This window comes from Hibiscus syriacus, unplaced genomic scaffold (genome assembly GCF_006381635.1).
Source record: "Hibiscus syriacus cultivar Baekdansim isolate YM2019G1 unplaced genomic scaffold, ASM638163v2 tig00111213_pilon, whole genome shotgun sequence".
Lineage (NCBI taxonomy): Eukaryota > Viridiplantae > Streptophyta > Magnoliopsida > Malvales > Malvaceae > Hibiscus > Hibiscus syriacus.
In genome coordinates this window covers 3,148,232-3,157,228 of record NW_024063022.1, presented here as the reverse complement: position 1 = coordinate 3,157,228, position 8,997 = coordinate 3,148,232, and positions in this window count along the sequence as shown.

The window sequence follows — 8,997 nt, the reverse complement described above, 5'->3', positions numbered from 1 at the left end:
AATCATTTTATAAAATTTTTAAAAGATTAAATAATAATTTTAAAAATTTTAGAGGGTTAGTAATTATATATATATATATATATATTAATTATCATATCTATTTCCTAGGGATATAAGCCTAAAGCTATGGCTAGGAACAACGGATCCAAATTTGAATTTAATGATCAAAACTTGCATTCGAATATATTAAAATATAAAAAATGTATATTTATTTGATAAAATAATAATTTAATTGAAAATAAATATATATATGGATGAATATTATAATAATTATATGAATTTAAATTGGGTCAAATATTTTTCACTCTAAACTCAAACTTGATCTCATCCTTCACAAAATTTATCTCAATCCGATTCGAAATCGAATTTTAAAAATATCTAACCTTAAAATTGGACTAAGTTCAAATAAAATTATTATCCCCAACTATGACCGAGTGGGAAAACCTAGATTATCAAAACCTTATTCAAATCACAGTGTTCGATTTGAATTTTATTGAATTCAGGTGGGTAATAGTTTCAAAGTTTTAATTACAGTGAATTCTATATTGGTATAGTTATAGTGGGAGTCAATATAAAATAAAAATGAAATTACAACAATAATTAATAGATTTATATATAAGACGATCAAACTCAAATATTATAATGTAAAAATAAACGTAATATATTTAGATTTAAATTAGAATAATTTTTAGACTTAAACTCAGAATAAATGAGTAATTGTTAAATGATTGAATTCTGTTTAATGTCCCTATACTCTTGACACATTTGAAAATTGTTCCTTCTACTTTTAATTAAGGGAAAACAGTCGTCTCCTATCTTTCGACCTAATTAAATATATGTGTTTACATTTTTTTCTTGAAATATATTTAAATAATTTTAATTTTTTACAAAATAAAATAAAATAAATATTCTATTTCTAAATTAGTGAAAACAAAGTAAAAAAATACTATAAAAATGTTCTCTTCCTCTCTTTCTAGCACTGCTCCCGGGATGAACAGAAATGACAAGTGGAGACAATCTCCTAAATTTTTTAAACTAATATTTATTTTAGATATTTTATTTTTATTTTCAATTAATAATTTGTTTTTTGCATCCTAAAATTTTATAAATTTGTCAATTCCTAAAATTTTAGAAGTCTGCCCATAACATAAGATTTTGCGTCCATTCTTATATGCTCTTCTTTTAATTTTTTTTACATTTTTTATTGTCAATTTTGATATCAACCCTGACTGATCATGAAAAGGAGATTTAAGTGGACCTGTAAATTTCATAATTTAAGTTGTTGGGGTTAATTTGGTTGGAATTTGGGCCAATTAACCATAAAAATGAGATTTTTCAATTGTAGAAAGATGAGAACGACCAAAAGTGTAATTAATCCATTTCTAAAAAGATGAGAGATTTTATATCTTCTTTCATCGTCTTCTCTTCACTTTCTTCATTCTCACTTCACTTCTTCCTTCTCTTTCTCTCCAAGTGTCATAGCTAAGGGTAAGTCCTTTGATTCATTTCCTACCTCTTTTAAGCTTTATTTTCGTTCATAATCCCACCAACAAGATTGTTTTAATGATTCGTGTATTGAGTTCTTTCTAGCTAAAGAAAAAGAGGGGTATTCATCCAAATCATAAATTAAAGGAGTGTGGCTAAGCAATGAGCCTTAATTCCATAATGATTGTCCTCCCATTTTATCACCCTCATTTGTTCCTTAAGTTGTTTTATTTTATTTTTCATATTTCTTGATTTATCTTCTTCATCAAAATTCAGGATATGGTAGTCTTCATGATTAATGTGAAGATTGGTTATCATTGCTTGCCCTTTTGAGGCAGAGGAATCTCCCTGATATCCCTAAAGGCTCTCAGGTGTGATCACCAGCTTCAGTGGCGGTGGTGTCATTATTTCCTCAGTACCTCCTACCCCTAGAATACTGGTGAGGTTCATCCCCGTTAATCTTACCATGAGTTGATCAACCAGAGCATTCTGGTTCTTAGCGATGGAATCCATGGTAGCCTTGAGGTTCGACTCAGCTTGTTTTTCTGATCTTGTTTCAGTTTAAAGAAGTTATCCTCAATTTCCTTCAATATGGCCTCCAATTTCCTTCCTTGAAAGCGGGTGTTGTGAGAATGTGTAATGGTATCGGCCAATATCTTTTTCTATTACGCAATCTTTTGTTTATTATTATTTTGTCTTTTAATATGCATACATATTATAATGCAAAAACATAAAAATAAATGTAATGTAATATTACGTGAATGCAATATGCAATGCAAGAAAAGACACTGATCCAAATAATATCCCATCATCGAAAATCTTTCATTCAAAAGGAAAAATACCAAATATAACAAATAGTTCAATTACAGATACGACCTTGCCCTCCTATTCAAATCTAAAATCTCTTTAGTCAACCATATGACTCTTTTTCCATAATCTGAGATAGGATCAACATAAGTCTGGATAGCCTCAGCTTCTTCCGCTAACACCCTCATGTATCGTGCTACTTCACTCATTTATACAGTGGCCTTTTCCATGATACGTGCTCGATCTACAACCATCATCGCATAACGTTGAGTGGTGTCCTTCCATCCGTAGTTCATGTCTTGAATCTTTTGCTTTAGCTTGAAGATTTTCACCCTACCGTACTGTAACACTTCTGCATATGCTCATTTTGTTCGGGATCTTTGTTCGAACTTATTTAAATAATATTATTTTTTGTTAGTTCAATTTTAGTAATGTTAATAATGTTTATTAGATATATATATGCCCTAGGTTAGGATGTTATTAAATGTGAATATTAGATGTATAAATATATTATTAGATGTAGGTACATAAATATTATGTGTATAGATACATGTGTTGTGGACACTATATTTTGTTCAAACCTTTAGTTTATTAATATTAGTATTCATAATGAATTCGGATTATTTGATTGCCTATAGTTTTTAATTTTAATATTTTGTATAAGTTCGTTAGCTATGGTTTTTATTTTGTTTTAATTTTTATAAGCTCAGTATTATTCTTGCTTGTTTTTATTGTGTCGTTAATACTTAGTTTCTTTGGTGTCGTTAATGTGTTTGCTATTAAGGTATTACTATGTTTCCTTATATAGTCTTTGGTTGTTATTTGAATTTTATTATAATATTAAAATTTTAATATTTTACATTTTGAGCTGTTGCAAATTACAAAACAGACCCAAGTCTGTTAAAGCCCAACAACTAAGGAGGCTTACAAGACCCAATATCACAAGGGCCCAACCAACAGGCCCAGTCGGGAGGGGAACATCTGTAGGGTTGTATTTACGGAGCTAATTACCTCGCTTGGGGGACTAATTGTGGGGTGTACTTTTTGGGCCTGGAACACTATTATAATTCAGGTGAAAGTCATTATGTAGCTCGTGCTCTACACAGAGTAAAGAAAAGATGAATTAAGTGATCTAAGGTACGTTATGTAACGCCCGTTAGGTGTTTTATAACGCCAAGGTCCGAGGAGGGAGTTAGGCGGATGGTAAAAAAATCCGAATCCGACGAGAAAAATCGAATTAAACGGGTCAGGTTCAGAGATGATAAACGGGGACAGGGACGGAGAAAACTCATTTATTTTAAACGGGGACGGGGACGGGTTTGGTAATCACCGCCCTGATTACCCGATTACCCGCCCCGATACCCGACCCGATAAATATTAAAAATAATTATATATATATATATAATATTAATAAATTTAATTTAAATAAAAAATATATATTTATATATTTAATTTAAATATATATATACATGGCCCGATTTCCGGCCAAATACTCGTTTAAATAACCGTTTATGCTAAACGAGATACCCGTTTCCCCGATGGAGATCCCCGTTTAAATTCCCGTAATTTTTTAAACAGAGACGGATACCGATTTTTTAAACAGGGACGAGAGGACCAGTATTCGACCCAAATCCGGCCCGTTGCCATTCCTAGGCCCATGATTTTTAGGTTTATTGAAAACCCTAGAAAGACAATCTTTAGCCGCCGTGTCAGTTGCTGCCAAGAGATCAACCATCACTACTGTTTCAAAACAGTTAAAAATCCAATCAAGTAAAAAAACAGAGAAGATTAAAGAACAATCAGAGCATTAAATGGAAACATTCATGACTCCACCTACCCCACGTTGGAGGACATCCCTCCCTACCAAGGCTTCACCGACCGTAAGGGTCTGACAAACACTGCAGCTCGCCATTCTCATCCATATATGCATGCAACAGATTCAAACAAAGGGGGAAGAGAGTGTTATTGAAAACCAAACAAATACCCAGAAAAAAAATCAAGAGAGGAAAACCCAAAAATCTTACCCTTTTCCGTTCAAGAAACTCGACCATTGCTCACTGGAGGAAAGGACCTTCTTTTTACGGAGTAAGAAATAGCCCTCCATCCACCCAAGGTAAAAATGCTTTTCTTTGAAACTGAGTTTTAGGGTTGATTTTGGGGTGGGGTATGATGTTGATCGGTATTTTTTTCGAATTTTCATCTCCAGTTAGTGGCGTTCGCCATCACGACAGAGGGTAGGGCCATGTCTGGGTGCTATCTAGTGAAACAACAAAAGTTGGGAGAAATTAGTGAAATGGAGAGTAATGTGAGCGACGCTGAAGAAGAAAAAAGTCAGGAAAGTCGGGTTAATATATAACGTTATCGAATACATTATAATATATTTAATAAATTCAGTTTAGCGTTATCGGAAATATTGAGTAATAATAATGTAGTAGGTGTAAATCATGAAGAAATATTAAAATATTTGACAACCGGCAAACTTAGTTTGTCGGTTTGTGTCGATACAAATGAAAAATGTATCGTTCCATAGTAATATTAAAGGTAAAAATATGATAAAATCGGTCTCGAAATGATAAAATCGGTAAAACGCTACCGGATATATTGAAAGTATCGATAATTTAATAAAGTATCGACACTTTCTGAATTTAAAAGAGAAGAAGTTATAGTGTCTAAAAAATATCGATATTTTATGAAAATGTATTTATCTATAACAATATAACAACAAAAAATATGACAAAATCAGTTTTCAAATTACAAAACAGGAAATAACTACAGGATATTTTGAGAATTTAAAAGAGAAAAAGTTATAGCGTCTATAAAGTGTCGATAATTTAAAAAATGTATCGATCCATAACAATATAACAAGTAAAAATATGATAAAACATATCTCAAAAATGACAAAACCGATAAAAAGATACTGATATGTTGAAAGTGTCGATAATTTAATATAAGTATCGACACTTTTAGAATTTAAAATATAAGAAGTTATAGCGCCTATAAAGTGTCGATACTTTAAAAAAATGTATCGATCCATAACAATATAACAGGTAAAAATATGAAAAAACCGGTCTCAAAATGACAAAACCGGTCTCAAAATGACAAAACCGGTAAAGCGCTACTGGATATGTTGAAAGTGTCGATACGTTAATAAGTGCGCGTAATAAATTATCGATACTTTCAAAGAAATAGGTAAATATCCTATCGAAAGTATCGACACTTGACATAAAAGTATCGACACTTAGGTAATTGTATCGATTAAATATAAATAACATATCTGGTGTAAATATAAAGACATAGCTAAATTTTCTCTGAAAATAAATAGAGTTTTTGAAATCGAACATTAATTGTTGTTGCATTTCAGAAGGCATTTCTACGGCGAAGTTTTGTTTGTTTGTTGCTGCACTCAAATCGAAAGGTACGTTGTTAAAACCCTAGTTTTTTATTATTACAGTAATCTAGGTTTTTTATGTGTTTTTGTTTGGAGTTTTCGAAGTAAAGAAGCATTTGGGAACGATTATATGTAGAAAGTGATATTCTAGGTAGATGATAAATATCGATACTTTTATTTAATATTATAGGTAAAAAGTGATATTCTAGGTAGATGATAAATATCGATACTTTTATTTAATATTATACGTAAAAAATGATATTATAGGTAAAAATGATATTATAGGTAGAAAATGATATTTTAGGTTGTATAAATGTGCCGACACTTGTTGTAGTGACCATTCAAATTCTTTTGAAGACCAACTGTTTTACCACAAAAGTGGTTATTGATTTTTGTATATTGAATAAAGTGTATGTAAGCAATATTTAATTTGCGCAAACTGATATATAAAGGAAAAATGAAGTCAATGGGTGGAAAGCAACCAAATGGTGGATATATGTACTTCTATTAAGTATCAATGTCTTTTTGTTATTATTGTTGAAATGTTAATTGGATTAAAGTATTTAAGAATTTTAAATTAATTACAAATTTTAAATGTTGACAGTATGACCGAATGCAAAAGGATGAAGGAAGATGGCTCACACAACGGTTCGATATGTAAAATGAAATTGACATTGAATATTATTTAGTGTTAATGTATTGATTAAAAAACGTTTATGCTTAATATTCGGTGACAAAAGATGTGAGGTCGAAATGGAATTCGATGAGTGATGCTAAAAAGGAACCTTGCATCACACAATCAAGGAATGATAGTAAAGAATACAAAGAATAGAGGAAAGCACATGAAAAGAATGAATTCATTAAACTTGTAAATACGTTGATACAAGATATATAAGAACAATAACATTATATATTGTTAAAAAATGTAGGAAGTGTCGACAAGGTGCATCATAAAAAGGGTGAATTCATTAATTGAACACCTTAAAGAGAATGATCAGTTGAATGTGTTGAAGGAAATGGGGTTTGGATCGTTGATAGGAGTAAGGGACCGACCAATTCAGAGGGAATTGTGTCGATCTTTGATGGAGCAATTTGATGTCAAACAATGTATTGCTAAATATGGTGATTATTCATTCCCTCTGGAGGTATCGACTGCTGCAGCCGTCTTGGGGGTACAAAACAAAGGCAAAAATATTGTAGAAATCTGCAGGGGTAAGAATTGGAAAGCACTTGCCTCCAAATATGGTTTGAATCAGAAGGTGACATATGCTGAAGTTGAAGAGGATATCAAAAGTGGATCTTACGGGGGGGATGACCTGAAGGCCTGAGTTCTATTGTACCTTGTCGGGATATTTCTTTGTCCAATGGGTGATACGTCAACGAACAAGGACAATATGAAGCTCATTTGCGATGAAGTCTTGAAAGGTGAATTCAATTGGACTGAATCTTTACATTCGAGATTGATTGAATCAATAATCACCTTTCAAAAGGGCAGTCAGAGATACCTCAAAGGGTGCATAGCAATCTTAGAGGTAACTGAGTTGAAGAATGTTTTTGTTTTTTTTATATAAAATGATAGTATAGTTATTATATAAAATGATAACTTTTATTATAAATGCAGGTTGCACTATTCAATTTTTGGTCAGGCTGTGATAGTTTGTCGGCTTATGAAAGAAACGGAGTGGCACACATCTGTGCATGGGGAAAGGAAGAGGTGGTTAGAGTGATGGCAAAGTTGAAGCTGGATAGACCGAGGAAGCTAGAAATTGTAATAAATGTAATTAAATAATATTAAGAATATAATCAATGTCTTAATACAAATTTAATTTTGAAGGTTATTATCGATGAGGTAGAGGAGGCAGTGGAGAAGGAAGAAGAGATGGTTGGAGGGGTGGATGACAGTCAGGGGGATTACGGTGAGGGAAAACAGAGTAAATTCAATATTTTGATGTATGAATTGGTTGATATTAAAAAAATCATTTTTGATATTCATCAAAGACAATCAAGATTTGAAGGGACACTTGAGAGACATAAGGGGAAATGGAAGGAAAGATAGATTTAGTGGTGAAAGAAGTTGAGGTGTTGAGGGAACTTAATTTTTTGACGGGTGGAAAAATTGATGTAGTTGTCAAGGAGGTTATGGAATTGAGGAGTGAACTTACAGGGGTGAAGGAGGTGGTTGAGAAAAACTTGGATGAAGGGGGAAAATGAAGGGTGAAATAAAAGAGATGAAGAGCTATATAGAGCAAAAATATGATAAACTGAAAAAATTTCAAGAAGAGAAGATGGAGGAAGAAGAAAAGATGGAGGAAATAGGGAGAAAAGATGTCACTAACATCTATACACCGGAGAGTGTTATAAATGCATATTTGGATTCGAAATGTCCTGCACCCAAGAAGAAGAAGAAGAAGGTAAGTTGAGTAAGAGAAAACTTAATTTGATTTTTATCATGTTGTTGTGATAAAAAATTGTACGCAAAAGTATAGGTTGAAAAAGCGGTTATTCCAAGCGAAATTAAACCAGTCGAAGCTGCAATTTGTGATTATTTATGGAATAGTGGGTTAGAATCGGGGTAAGTTAAATATATTGCTTTGTGAGTGATATTTAAATATTTCATGACAATTTATTAATCCTAATGATTCATACAGATATTCTGTAATCTCAATGGGAAATCAATACGCTAGTGTATCCGACGTTGCAACGTTGAAGCCTAGTGAATGGGTTGGCAGTATGGTAAGTAGAAATCGATTAAAAGTTAAAACCTATTGAATATGTTCCGATTGTGTAATTAATTTTGGTAGGTTATTGATTTGCTCGCCTGGACAGTATGCTATAATTCTAAAAAGTCAGGCCGGATGATTGGCTACATTTCATACCACTTAGCGGTGAGTTAAATTAATAAATATTGAAAAGTAATGTTATAGACGGTAAATTAATAATGATTGTCACGTAATTGCAGCAACAGGCGTTGGACAACCTCTGTAATGTTGAGGGTATTACGAGTTTTTGGGGTGCCATGTTGCATAACTATGTGAAATTCACCAACTGTGAGAAGGTAATACACCATACGAATAGGCATAAATGATGTTTTTGGATATATAATGTTGAATTTTGTCAAATTGGGTGTGAAATTTGTTGCAGATCATGATCACAATAAACCACAATAATTCACATTGGTATCTGTTGGTGTTGGATATGGTAGGTCATGTTGCAACTGTATATGATAGTCTGTTTACATCTGAAGCAGCTAAACAGAGAGTGATTGATGCTAAGAGATTGATATGTATGAAAGGAAATTATGTAAATTATAATGCATA